Below are 15,235 nucleotides of genomic sequence, written 5' to 3' on the forward strand. Positions count from 1 at the left end.
GTCTTATGGAAGAAGCCTCACTTCCTTAAGCTGCTCTCAACAAAAAGATTCCCAAAGCAATTATCACCCCTTCAGCACCATCTCGATTTCCTTTACATTCATCTGGAAGCAACACGTGCAATTTATTGATACACATGACAAGCAGTGCAAACAATGTCCAGAACCCATTAAGCTTGATCAAAGGTCAGTGGGCATCTAGTAAAGTTGCATATCTGCCTTTCTTCCTAATACTCCAAGGATAACCCCTGGAATCTCTGGGAGGGAATCTAATGAAACAATGGATTCTTCTTCAATCTAGTAATGGATCAGGTGTGCCGACATTTTGCATCAGAGGGTATTAACTGCCTTGGTAGCAGGGAGCTGACCTCACCGATCCTGGCACCTGGTGTTCACTGCAGCGCTATACAATTGAGCATCAAATAAATAGTGTGCCTGCTCCCATGTCCCTTGTACCACATCTAGCTTTAGCTGACCTGAATCCACACACAACTTCTGGTGGTGGTTCCTGCAGGGAAATACCACTTTTTAAGCTTGTGTTGTTTTAAGCCATGCAGATAAGTTCACGGTCCTGAACTTGTGTGATTATTTCGCATAACTCCAAATAAAGGTTGGGGAAGTCACGTGGTTTATGGACGTGACTACTTGCACTTGTGTGTGCAAAATTCTCTGTTCTACAGTTCTGGACAAAAGTGGTGTGGCTCCCCAACTCAGTACCATTTTATCACATTTCATACAATATCTAGATCAGCAGTTTCACATTCTGAAAAGGTTCCAACAGTTATTTTAAAGTCCAAGTAATGGACCTTGTTCACCTGAGAAAACCTACTGGGGTATACATGGCATTTGTGGTCAGTCGCAATCCAAAAGCTTGGAAAGGATCATTAAGCTCCCCATTTGCCTATGGAATGGTGCTAACAGCCATTTCAAGAAAGTAGTGTTTATGGTGGAGTCCAAACAAGATGGTGTGCGGCACATAGAAGAGCTGCATTTATGTAACATGTTGCACAACCTCAGGATGCTGTAAGGCACTTCACTGCAAATTATTTGTGAAATGTGGCCATTGCTTTTACATTGGAAATCCAGCAGCCAATTGACACTTAGTAAAACCTATAAATAGCAATGTGACATTGACTAAATGTTTTTAGTGACTTGTTGGGAGATTATTATTGGACAGCACTTAATATTAACAACATTGCCTTCCTTCCAATAATATTGCAGGCTCTTTCACAACTAAGAGGAGAAGGGTCCTCAATTTTTAACATGTCACCGAAAGACTGTATTTCTGACGGTGCAGCACTCCATCACTACTGCACAAGAACACAAGAAAATAAGAGCAAGAGTAGGCCACTCGGTCCCTCAAGCCTGCCCTGGCATACTGTATGATCACGGCTGATCTATGCTGGTTTCAACTCCTCTTCTGTGCCATTTCCCCATAACCCTCAATTCCCTGATCTTTCAAATATTTATCTATCACAGGAATGTAAGCCTTGACTTTGCCCCTGCAATGGGAATTAAGCTCATCATTTTTTTTGACTCGGAGGTGAAAGTGCCATTACTGAGTCACTGTATACTTATCACAATAGCCATGTGGCATATTAAAAAGTGGTGCTACATGTCCTGATTTCTCGACCATAGTGTTAAATTTACGAGAACACAGCGTGTCTTTTGTTTCTAGGTTTCTGCAAAGATTTCAGTAACATAATTGTATTCCTGCAAGAAATGATAGCAGTTAAAAGAAGAAAGAATTCTCTGATAACGGACAGAAAATTACTGTCATGTGATACTGCAGCACCCTGAACAGAAACCAAACTGCAATAACAAAGCAAATCATCAACCACAAAAAAGTGCCTTTGTTTACTACAAAGCCACAAAACAGTCTGAGGGATCAGACGACTTCATAAATCATTTGAAATTCTCTATTACAGCCAACAATGTTGCCTTGGATCTTTGATTGCTTTATAGCATTGTGTCACATTCAGAATGGTCCATTATTCTATTGATAATGAATGATCCAGCAGGGGATGAAGTGCACTCATACTTTAATTAGGTTCAAGACCCCCTCCCTGCATCAGACAGATGATCTTTCTTTTCAATATGATTAACATTGTACTCCAATGATTGTTTGCTAACTTTATCTTTGAAATGTTGGCTGACCCAAGTTTATGAAAATGACTTGAAATTTGCATCCAAGAGGATGGAAGATAAATATTGATACTCTCAGGATGAAGCAGGAGAGATAAAGCCTGTTTGCTGGTAACTAATTTTATCAGTGGCTAAAGGACCATCAGAGAAGTTTTTAAGAATTGGGTTCAATAGAGGCTTGAAATACACTTCAGTTTTATGGTTACAAGGACGGTGTGTTTGGATGGTGAATCTTAATTTCTGGGAGCACAACAGCAGCTCAGCTGATGCAGGCAAGAAGCACAGGAGCTATAATCTTCATCCAGCCAGAGTCTGTATCCAGTCTGATGCATTATCAGCAGTCCTGCCAGCTATGCCAGCTCACAAGTAGGTACCTAGAAGGAGATGATCATGAATCAGTGTATCCTTGTGGATCAAAGAGGAACATGCTAATCCCACCATATAAAACTATAAATCCAACCTCTCCTGGCCTGTTTTGTGGGTAAACCTCTAAGGACTGTTGGTTAGGCTTCTCAAATAGGACAGGAAAACTAAATAGTGCAATGCCTTATCTCTAGCTATCTATCTCCGAAAATTGCGATCAGCATCCAAACTACCACACAGGATTGTGATTTCCATAACGAATAGACCCATCAACAGATGGATGGCACATCCATCCAGAGAAGGTCCACTTAAAAATGTCTGCAGTGAAAACTTCGTGTTGTTGCCAATTAGATTCAGGACACAAAAAACTTCACCAATTACTTTGCCTAATAACTATTTTATTAATCACAATTAGCACAAATCAACTCAAAGATTCATGACATCGTTTCAAACAAAAATCAACACCTCAGTTACCTGACTCTTAATTAAACAACTCTTAAGTTTAGTTTCACAACTTACAAAACTTACTAACAGTAATCAGATATTACTTGCTTTAGGTGGGGTTTGACTTAATGAGTTCTTCTCCAAGTACTCAGCTCAGGGACTTCTGCGATGGTTATTCTTCCAAGTTGTAGCTCCTGACCATTCTGTGAGGCACCTTTTTATACATTTCTTTGTATATCTCCTAGATACTGCTTTGATTTTATGGATAATTGTATGTCCAGAAGTCTACTACCTTCCTTATAGGTACTTACTTTTTTAACCCTTCAAATTCCTACTGGCTTTCGTAATCACCTCAGCCACCCTGTCAGCGATTATCAGAGTATTTATGCTTTTACAAATTATCAGGCAGTTCCTGGTACACAGTCTCTCATGCACAGTGGGATGTTCTCAGGGTTGGTCACATAATCACATTTCATGTTGACCAGGTTTCTTTCTTTCTTTCTTTCTTTCTTTCTCTCTCTTTCTGTCTCTTTCTCAATCTCTCTTGCTTTCTCTTTCTTTCTCTCTCTCTCTCTCACACTGGACTACAGTGTTAAAAAGGGTGTTGATTGATCCCATTTTAAGACCATTAATGCTCCATAAATGTTCATTTGTTCATGTTAAAATAAGCCACTTTAGGATTATTAAGAAACATAAATATAATTTCCTAGACAGTTTGCAAGGGTAAATGAGTGAATGGATGGGTCATAACCTCAGGAAGTTTCCTAGTTTATTCCCTGCCTTGTACTAAATTATTCAAGTTCATTCAAGACAGCAATAGGACATACATTCTTTGCTTCTGTACCTTAAAAGTTTTGTGTGTGTGTGTGTGTGTGTGTGTGTGTGTGTGTGTGTGTGTGTGTGTGTGTGTGTGTGTGTGTGTGTGTGTGTGTGTGTGTGTGTGTGTGTTGCAACCAGGCTTTTGTATGATGTTTCCATGGTCAAACACAAGGACTATTATAGAGAGGTACAGCACAGAAATAAATCCTTTGGCCCACCGAGTCTGCACTGACCATCAAGCACCCATTTTTACACTAATCCTACGCAAACCCATTTTATCCTTCCCACATTCCCATCAACTACCCCCACCTCACCAGAATCTATCACTCACCTACACACTATGGGTACCTTACGGTGACCAGTTAACCTACCAACCAGCATGTGTTTGCAATGGGGGAGGAAACTGGAGCACCCGGAGGAAACTCACATAGTTACAGGGAGAACATACAAACTCCACACAGACAGTGCCCAAGGTCAGAATTGAACCTGGGTTGCTAGAGCTGTGAGGCAGCAGCCCTACACTGTGCTGCTCTTTTCCTTTTGCAGAGAGGCTAGCAGTATCGATGAAGTAATAGAGGATTCACAGAATTTTTTTTGGAAAGGAGGCTCTGCCCCCTTTCAGCAATATATAATTCATGGTTTATTTTTTATTTCAGAGGCAATGGTATGAACAATGATTAAATATGATGTGTTATACTTTACATCAACATACACATTCTCTCAAATACCAATCTGCAATATTATTGTATGTGATATATTTATTTAAATTTCCTTTTTAACATTTCATATTATGCTCATCTCTCTCCGATATGTTCTTTCCAAGAAAAAAATCCTTTCAGAAATGTAATTAAGTATTATTAATGTCGTCTGACAAGATATTCACAACTCAATATTAGATTGATAATTATGAATAGTATGCAGCTCACAAATTAATTAATTATCCTAGTTAATTATCCAAATCTGACATCTGATTAATGATCTTGGGCACATCTCATCCTTGAACCTATTATCCCTCCTCAAATATAAAGGGTCACAGTATTTTTTCAAATGAATTCAGAGAGTGATTCACTTCCATTTTGATCAAACCCCAAGTTTGAAAAATTGCCTATTAATGGGCAGCTTAATTATGAAGAAAATTAAGAAATAAATTACAAAGGCACAGCACTCCACATCTCAAATGCAGCCAAGCTCCAGCTGTGAATCTGAATGAATTACCTCTTCCATTGTGAGATCCTAAGATGAACGGCACATCTTGGCTGCCAACACAGTACAGCAGATCACACAAGGTCAAACTGATACCGGCAGACTTCTGTTGCCAAAAATTATAAGGATTTATGACAGTTACGGTCAATAACAGCTACTTTTATGTTACTCCGCTGTGTTATTAGTGAGTTATTTTGAAATCAAGCTTACCAGCTTTAGCAAATGAGCATCACGATTTAATTTATTGGGATCTGGGCGTCACTTGCAAGGACAACAATTATTTTCCATTCTAATTTCCCTGAAACTGAACGGTTTGCTGAGCCATTTCTGACAACATTTAAGAGTCAACTACATTGGTGGATCCGGAGTCACATTTAGGTCAGACCCAGTAAGGATAGCGGATTTCCTCCCATGACAGACATTAGTGAACCAAATGAGTTTGTGCAACAATCCAATTATTCTTACTAATGACATGTTTTTTTCTAAATTCCAGATTATAAACAGAAGTTAAGTTCCACAGCTGCCATAGTGGGATGTGAACTCTCTGTCAATCCATTGGTCTGGGTTCCTGGTCTGGTCACAAGTGCCATCCCACTACCATACCCTGCCCATGCTGCTGTTCTTGTTAATGAGCTCAGGTACTACTGAATAGACTTACCAACTCAGATTAGGTGTATACTTAAAGATTTAAAGATGCACGATTTTGCCTCCAATCTCCTCGCCCTGACTGTCTCATCATCATGCCCCCAGCTGTCCATCCTTAAAATGCACTACCTTTCAATGGCAGGTGTATAATGAATAGATCCTTTGTAACTCAGTTGGATAAAGTGTTGTTAAATCACTAATCTTTCCATCTCCAGTAGTATTCAGCCTATAAATGAAAGTCCTGAAATAAAAATATTATCAAAGCCTTTATGATTTTTGTTCTCTCTCCAGGATCATTTGCAATTGTGTTATGGGTGTTGACCTTCAATTCCTAGACACTTCAGGCTAATCCAGGAGAGCCAGCAAAGCTACCTGAGGAGCATTCCTAGCATCAGCCTAAGAGAGGTATTATGCCTGTTCAATATGCCAGTAAGGATCCCAAAGTCATTCCAGGACCCATTCTAAAATGTGTTTTCAGAAATACTCCTGATCCATAAAAGTTTCTTGATCTACATGTCAGATTAGTTTATTGTCACGTACACCAGGGTGCAATAAAACTCCTTGGTCGTGTGGAGCTCACAGAGTAAACAGTATACATGGTAATAATAAATGCAACAATAAGTACAGTCATGACTGCAAAACTATAGAATGGTGCAAGGAGTGCAATCTGAAGTAGTGCAAAAGAAAATGCTAAAATGACAATAACGGAATAACCAAGAACGTGTCAGCAACACTGGGAAGGGGATGTGAAAGTGGTGATTGGTTCAGAAGCCTTATAGTGGTGGTGAAGAAGCTGTTCCTGAGTCTGTTCATCCGGGCTTTCAAGCTTCTGTATCTTCTCCCAGAAGATAGGAATGGCCAGGTGGCAGGCATCCTTGGCAATACTGTTAGCCTTCCCGAAAGATACATGACTTTGCTGGGTGAACCTCAGAAGAAGACCATTTGACAGCATAGACATATAGCATTTGGCTAATGGTTAGAAATAAAAGTGTGAGATGGTTAATAGGTACTTCTAAGACTAAGGAATATGAAGAGTTAAGTTCCTTAGGGCTCAGTGAAAAAGAACACAATATCAAAATTTGCATTTAATACAAAAGTAGGAGTGTAGTTAGTTGTGAAAGGAATTTTAAGTAACAGAAGATACAGTTAAATAAATTTGGCAGATGAATGCCAAATGAAATTTAACACAGAAGTGAAAGATAATGCATTTCAAGAGGATAAATAAGGAGAATAAATATAAAAATGAATTGTAGAATTTTATTAGTAGTAGCAGACCAAAGGTATTTAAAATTCAGATTCGCAGAGAACTTTTTTTTATATTCACTTTCAGGATCTGGGTATCACTGCAAGATCAGCTTTTACTGACCATCCCCAATTGTCCATGAGAAGATGGTGGCAAGCCACACTCTTTAAACACTATAGTCATTATGGTGAAGGTATTCCCATATTGGTTATGGCGTTTTAAGATTTAGAATGAGTGACAATGAAGGACCAATGATATATTCACAAGTCAGGATGGTGTTTGACTTGGAAGGAAACCTCCAGGTGATGGTTGTCCCCTGCTGCACTTGTCTTTCTTAATGGCAGAAGTTGTGGGTTTGGGAGGTTCCTGTCAAAGTATTTTTTTAGATGCTAGACTCTGCAATCCATTATGGGTTGGTGGTGGAGGTAATAAATGTTTACAGGGGTTAATGGCGCCAATCAAATGGGCTGGTTGTCCTGAATGGCATTGAGGTTCCTGAGAAACATTGACACGGTATGCATACAAGCAAGTGGAAAGCATCCCATCACACACCTGACTTGTGCCTTGCAGGTGATGGAACGGCCTAGGGGTGACCTGATGATAGAAGGAAGGTCATTGGTGAGGCAGTTGATAATGGTCAGGCCTAGGACACTGGTCTGAGAAACTTCTGCAGTGATACCTTGGGGTTGGGACAAAACCATCTTGAGGTATGTCAATGATTGGAGTGTTTTCCCTCTGATGCCTATTGACCAGTTTTAAGAACATAGAACAGTACAGCACAGAACAGGCCCTTTGTCCCACAATGTTGTGCCGACATAGCTATTCCCTCCTGCCTACAGAATGCACATATCCTTCTATTTTCCTCTCATTCACGTGCCGGATACATTTCCACTGGAATGGATACAGTGGATACATTCATGTGTCCCATTTTATTGGGATACCTTAATGCCATGCTTTGTCAAATGCTGCCATGACAAAAAAGGACAGTCACTCTCACTGCACCTCTATTATTCAACTCTTTGATCCATGGTCCTTGTAAAACCTAATATGAGCATCAGTGAGCAGGTTATTGGTGAGTAAGTGTGGCCTGATGGCACTTTCAATGACTATTTCCTATCATTCTGAGAGCAGGCTGATTGGGATGTTTTTAGCAGGGTTGTATTTGTCCTGTTTTTGCGAACATGACACACCCGGACAATTTTCCATGTTGGGTAGATGTCAATGTTGTAACCATACTGGAACAGCTTGGTTGGAGGTGTAGGTAGTTCTGGAGTGCAAGTCTTCAGCACTACAGATGTTGTCTGGTCCTGTAGTCTTGATAAAATTGGAAAATATTGGCAAACCATTGCAAGGGATATCTAAAATTAGCCCATGCAGTGCCCATTTTTCAGACACCAAGCTGTCTTACAGGTTGCTAGTGTGCCAGGCATGAGTGCATTCTCATTATGAGTTGGAAATGCACTGTCCACCATATTGATAATAGCCAAGTAATCGGTGAGTGGTGTCTATTCTTGAAACAGCTATTGGACTTCTTGCTGATCCAAACAGAAGTACTTGTTTGATGCCCCCAGTGCGAAGTTGGTTTGCTCTGAATCTGATGGCACCAGGCAGGGTTAAACCAATCAGCTATTCCAATCGCATGAGCTTCCCACAAGGCACATTGGGAAAAGTGACCTATATAGTTTCTAATTGTCCTAATGTTTTGTGGAAGAATACACTTAGAGGTGTAGAGTCATACAGCACGGAAACAGGCCCTTCGGCCCAACTCATCCATGCTGTGTTGCCCAGCGAGCTAGTCCCATCTGCCCGCGTTTGTCCCATAGCCCTCTAAACCTCTCCTATCCATGCGCTTATCTAGATGGCTTTTAAATGTTGCTAATGTGCCCGTCTCAGCCACTCTTTCTGGCAGCTCGTTCCAAATACGCACCACCTCTTGCGTGATGTAATTGCCCCGATGTCCCTTTTATATCCCTCACCTCTGATCTTCAACCTATCCCCTCTTGTTTTTAGCACCTCCTCCCTGGGACAGGTATGTGCTTTCATCCTGCCTATGCCTCTCATGATCTTATATACCTCTATCAGGTCACCCCTCAATCTCCTACATTCTAGGGAATAAAGTCCTAGTCTGCACAACCTCTCCTTGTAACTTCATGGGCACTTCTGGAACTAAGGAAATCCTGATCTCAAAAGACCTGTCTACTAAAGCTGACAACATTAAGGAAGAATGAATACTACAGATAAATACTACAACTAAAGGCTAACAGAAGCATTTAAATCAGTTATTCAACTGGACAGATGAATTAATTTAGGACTAATTTTTATCAGTGTTGATCAAATTGTATGTCAGAAGTATAAAATGCTTGAAATTAAATTAAAACAGAAATACTTAGCAGAGTACCAGATTCATCACTTCCACTGTCTATATAATCTGACATTGTAACTAATAAATGTAATAGAAATGTGGAATACAGCCAGGCCAATATATTGAAAGCATCTTTCTTCTCTTCTTCATCTTAAGCAGCCCTTCGGGATTGAGGACGGCTTCCTTCCACTTAAGTTCTGTGGGTTCTGAGGTGGCTAATGAGGATTGTGTGGGGCCTGCAGACTCTGCCACAGTTGGGGCAGGAAGTGCTTGATGGGGTAAGTGGGTGGGTAATATGGGAAGTGATGGTCTCTGGGCTTTTGTGTACCGCTGACAAAAAGATTCGTGGTTCCAGTGCCATCCTCAGCTAAGATGTCATTCTTTTTTAAGTAGGCCTTCAGAACTTCCTTCAATCGTTTCCTCTGCTCTGGCAACCTCTTGCAATGAGCTTGGGGTGGGCTGCCTGCCTCAGGAGTCTGGTGTCAAGCAAGCAAGCAAGCAAAGTAGCCTGCTTATTGGAGCCAGCTGAATGTAGAGCCTAGATGTTGGAGAGGCTGCTGGGATTGGTTTAATTATCCTGCCAATGGCTTTGGAGGATTTTTTGGAGATTACCTTTGTGGAGCCACTCCAGTGGTCTCAGATGCCTGTTGCAAGTACTCCATGTCTCTGAAGCCTATAGGAAGGGAGGAATTGTTGATGAGCTTTGTGGCAGTGTTAAGGTTTGGATACTACCAATCAAAAGGGACTGTGGGGAATCATCAAATTTGGCAGAATTCAGAAATTTGTTTCCATTCCTACATCTGCTACACAATTAAATGAAAGCACAATTCTAGCCAACAAATCTAGTCCAATGCAGAGAGTTGTCACAAGAACACAAGAATATAGGAGCAGGAGCAGGCCATCGGGCTCTTCAAGCCTGCTGCACCATTCAATATGTTCATGGCTGATCTGTGCTGGCCTTTTCTGTGCCAGTTCCCCATAACCCTCAATTTTTTTAATCTTTAAAATATATATCTATCTTTATTTTAAATACATCTAACGATCTGGCCTTCACCACCCTTAGGGGCAGAGGATTCCAGAGATTCATTACCCTCTGAGCGAAGAAATTTCTATGCACCTCGGTTTTAAATGACCAACTTCTTATTTTGTAGCTATATCCCCTTGATCATAACTCTCCCAGTCAGGCAAGGATATATCATTGCTCGAACCCTTGCTTCAATTTCTTCCACTGTGATATTGGACCTCGCCTCCAACAAGCTTCCCACAAAGAACAAACAGGAAACTGTTCAAGTTACATCACCTCAACCTCAGGCATCGAATTGAAGTACACAGATTATGCTCCTATTTGTGCAGCAATGGACCCCTGGTCACCATCAAATCATTCACAGAATCATATGAGAAAGTGAGCTTTGTACTAAACATTTGCAAATCTAAGGTCATCTAACAATCTGCCCCCTTCTGCACAACACTGACCACCAACAATGAAGTTCCTGGAAAACTTGGGCTGTTTCTCATACCTGGGAGCTGACTCTTAGTGAAGCCGGACATCGATGACAAAATTCACCACTGCCCCTAGTGCACTGCCAGATCCTTTGGCTATCTCAGAAAAAAGATAAAAGCATCCTATGGTTGACCGGAGCTTCACAGCACATTTGTTGGATCAGCTAAGGAGTGCTTCCCTTCTCAACCCTCTTGGACCCTTCTCCCCAATGCTCGTTCAGTCAGGCCAGCTGCCTGCACAAGATGCAACTGATTGAAGCCTTACCATATTGTTTTCCTCTTCACCTGTACTCTCTCTGTCTTCCCAATATACGCAATGGTTAAATCTCAGCTTATTCTTGCTGTAAGTAACCTGTAATGGTGTTATCGATGTTATTTCATAATGCTCATTCATCATCTTCCGGGCTTGATTCCTTTTGTTTCTTGCAAAATGAAGGTGTCACAGTTCTTTGAAAAAACAGACAGCAAAGATGGTTTCAAATCTCATTTCATTGTGTAAGACCTGAGAAGTTTTGATCACTGACAAAGCTTTGCAATGACTCTTATTTGCAACTGGGCACACAATTGTATGAAATGCATGTGCAGTCTTTGAAAATTTGAAACAGAAGAACTGATGTGAACAAGTATAGTCCCAAAATCTGAGTTTGTACCCAAGCCGGTCATCGTGTTTATCTCCAGACATGAGGGAACTAGTCATTGTCAGGGTCTCATTAGGTTTTGCAAAATTGTTCTTGGTGCCTCCCTATTTGGACTATGCCAACATATGCAACATTTCTGGTGAATGGGTGTTCACAACTATTTGGTGGCACTCAATATATGTTGCGGTGCCATTACTGATATGTGTGCATGCTCTTCAAAGCCCTTTCTTGGTGCACATACAGAAAGGTCCCAGATTGGCCTCGGTCAGTTTAATTTGTGGGTGGAAGCAAGTCATTTTCCATCCCATGGAACTACCTAAGAAGAAGTTCTTGTGATGACAAAAATCTCAATCACTCAGATGGGATTAGATTTCATGAGGAGAATAATGACACCAATAAGTTAATTGTGTCTAATTAGACTGCATCATGCTCCTCAATTTTGCTCTTGGTTTATATCTGACACAATTGATTATTTAGTTCACAAGCATGAAATATATTTAACACTTGAGTATGGTGCTCCTACAATATCCATAAGTACTCTATTTTGAAATAAACTTGGCAAACAAAGCTTACACAATGACCTATTTGCTTCTGTTAAAAGCTCTCTCTTTTGGAGCTGGCCAACAGCCAGCAACATGTAGGAGATGAGTGTTTTTGACTTTTGTTTTGATCTGACTGTCAGCAGCTGGCTTTGAATTAAGCTCTTTCGAATGCACAATAATTTCGAACTCCAACTCCTCTTTCTATTTTTAGTAGTTTTCACATTCATATTCCTGCAAGGAGTCCCTCCTTTGCAGCGCTGAAGCAACACAATCGACTTTGATACTTTGACATTGCAATGTCAATTCCCCGTTCACCAACAATTCCATACTTTACTGCTCTCTGCTACTGATCCCAACAATAGGCATGTGGCCATAATGCAAAAGTGAAAGGCAGAAATCAAAAATATGAAACCAAGTTTATAAATCAATGTAAGCTCTATCGCATAGAAATATGTATTATCTCGGAGGCTGCCTTCTATGTGCCTTTGTCTGTCCTGGAGCTTGTATACAATAGCACACATCTGGCTGCAGCAAAGATGAAGCCAGTCTGCTGACTTTCAGAGGAGGGCTAGAAATGACCTTGCTGGGTGACTTTAGCAGTTCCATACCTGGAAAACCAAGCTTCTCACTGTACCATCTTAGCATGAAAAGCAGGAGGACAGCTTGGCTGGCTGACAACAGCTTGTATTTAATGTATTAAAATATCCTTGGGCACTTTATCTTATCTTATCTTCACAGGAGCATTATCAAACAGAAACGTACCAAAATTTGAGACTGAGGGAAGGAAAGGGAACAAAAAGTTTAGTTAAAGAAGTAAAGAGATCTGGAATTGCAGAGCTTAAGAGCAAGGGAGTGAAAGGCATGGCTGCCATTGGTGAAATGATTATCTGGGGTGCATAATGCACCAGAAATGGAGAAGTGCAGAGATCCAGAAGACTCATAGAGATTAAGGCTGCAAGGTCACAGAGAGACATGAATGAGATATTAATGGTGTTGGAGACAATGTAGTTCAGTTAGTAATGGGTGAAATCAATGCAAGTTAGACATGAGTGTCAGTTTTGGATGACTAAAGGCTTATGGAGTTGAGAAGACGGGACACCAGCTAAGAGAGCATTGAAATAATAGTCTAGAGGTAACAAATGCATGGATGAGGGTATCAACAGAGAAAATGCGCTGGGTGATATTATGGAGGTGGGAGTAAGTGGTCTGGGTGATGGAGCAGACATGTGGTTGAAAACTCAGCTCTGCGTCAAACTAGGGTACTAAATGATTTGGCTCAGCTTCAAACAGCTTCCAGGAATGGGAATAGGACTGAGAAAGCCTATTCAATAATAAGGACTAAAAGCAATGGATTCAGTCTTATCCATGCTAAAGTGTGGGACATCTCTGTTCATCAATTGGAAGGACGAAAAAAATGGACAATGGAGCAGTTCAAAGAGAAGGTGCTGAGACTGAGCTTGGAGTCATCATAGGACATGAGAAACCTAAGGTTGAAACTTTGACTCGTTGAGAAGTAGGAGACCAAGGACAGATCCTTGGTGGACTTCAGAGTACAAGAGAGAGAAAGAAAAAAGTCAGGTGATGCTGCAGGTGTGTTTCAATAAATGAGAATGGAAGCCAGCAAATGGTTTTCCAGTAACATAGTAAAAGGTTGGTGTTGACCCACCAACAGTAAGGGAACTGGCAGAGTAGCAGGGTGGGGTACTAATGCCATGATCCTGAGAATCGTGCTGTAGAGAATCACTACCAGGCAGGTGCCTCAGTAATTCTGATTTACTGCTGGAGTGTGGTGACAACTCTCAAGTGCTTTTGAACTCTGGCAATACTGAGCTCACCAGCAAGCTATGCTTGAATGAGAGGAGTTTTGAGCTCCCAGTGCGGATGGCAGATTTCTGCTGCATGGAAGCTGGGACATCAGTCACTATGCAGTCTATTGTGGTTGTGTTCACAAGTTCACCAAAGGAATTTCTCACTACTCCCATGATGGAAGGAAAGGGCTCGTGCACTTCATAAATCCCTGCCCAAGGTTCGTCCCATACTCTTCCATATTACATTGCACTTAGTCTTTCTGGTAGGCCTGCCAAGGCACTAAACATTTCATTGCAAGTACTGCTTTGCTTTCTTCTATAAACTGGCCCATCAAGGCTTCAGCTGATTGCTGAGCACCGGACATTGTGTGTGACTTTGCCCTTTGATTAGCTGTCACAGAGTTTCCTCTTCCTTTGCCCTGGCTACAGGCATTGATCCCCTGTGTCTCTCCATCTCTAGATGCTTATTTTCAATTACGCATGGTGCCATTACCCGATCTGGTGGCTGCAAACATTAAATGGAATGGCGTTTTGAGTTCACCTTCGTTGTCTTGTTGCTCTGACAATAGGTTGCAACTCTTGGCTATCTGAAAGGAGGAGATGAAAGAGAATGGGGTTGTGGTGAGGGGAGGTGACTGTTGTAAATGGGGCATGCCTACACCATCCGCTGCTTGTAATCTAGAATGGATTCTGAGGTGAGCAGGAAGCCCAATAAGAGAAAGAGGATTAGATATGAGGAAATTATCAGCCTACTATTCTTTCCAACCATGGCATCAGTAATGGCTAATGCACTTTCTTCTCCACGCAAGCAAGGTTACACACTTTCAGCGGTCCCCTCACCTATTGGCTGAAGCTGCCTCCAATCATGTGCCTTATCCAGCAAGTAGGAAGGAAGTGTGTCACTGAGTGACAGGGAAAGTGATTGTGCTAACTGTGTAATGCTGAGGGGAATCCCTGAATGTTAGGTATGAGTTCGGTTTGCTTGTAGGTAAATAATGGGGGTAATGCTGCTTTCAGCAGCGCCAAAAGTTACCCGTGAAGCTGGCATTTGAAAAGCCTTCACTGACTTTGACCACACTGGTGTTGGGAGGGCTGGGAGTGGGTGGGAGGTGCGGAATTGGGGTATTTGTTGAACTTCTTGCAGCACTGCCTTCAGGTCGTCAGAGCATGTCACCTGGCATTAATCACTGCAGCCCCATGGGTTTTCACTGACTCTGGCAAGCTTTCTGATGGTTCTCCTGAGTCTCTGGAATTAGAACACTTTCCACCTCCTTCCCCAAGACCGTCAATACAACAATAGACAAACTTGCAACCTGCTCTCTTCTGTGTAGTGGCATCGCTCAAAGTGTCAGAGCCCAGAATGACTTTTAGAAAAATTCCACCGGTTCCTGCGATCATAATCTACACATCCTTCTTGTATTTCCCTTACAACATAGTAGGAGGCCATTTGGTTCATTGGGTGTCCTCTGGTTCCCAGAACAATACCATCAATCTCATTCCCCCACTTATATCTCTGTCACCTGCTC

Source organism: Pristis pectinata, chromosome 5 (genome assembly GCF_009764475.1).
Source record: "Pristis pectinata isolate sPriPec2 chromosome 5, sPriPec2.1.pri, whole genome shotgun sequence".
In the NCBI taxonomy this organism is placed as follows: domain Eukaryota; kingdom Metazoa; phylum Chordata; class Chondrichthyes; order Rhinopristiformes; family Pristidae; genus Pristis; species Pristis pectinata.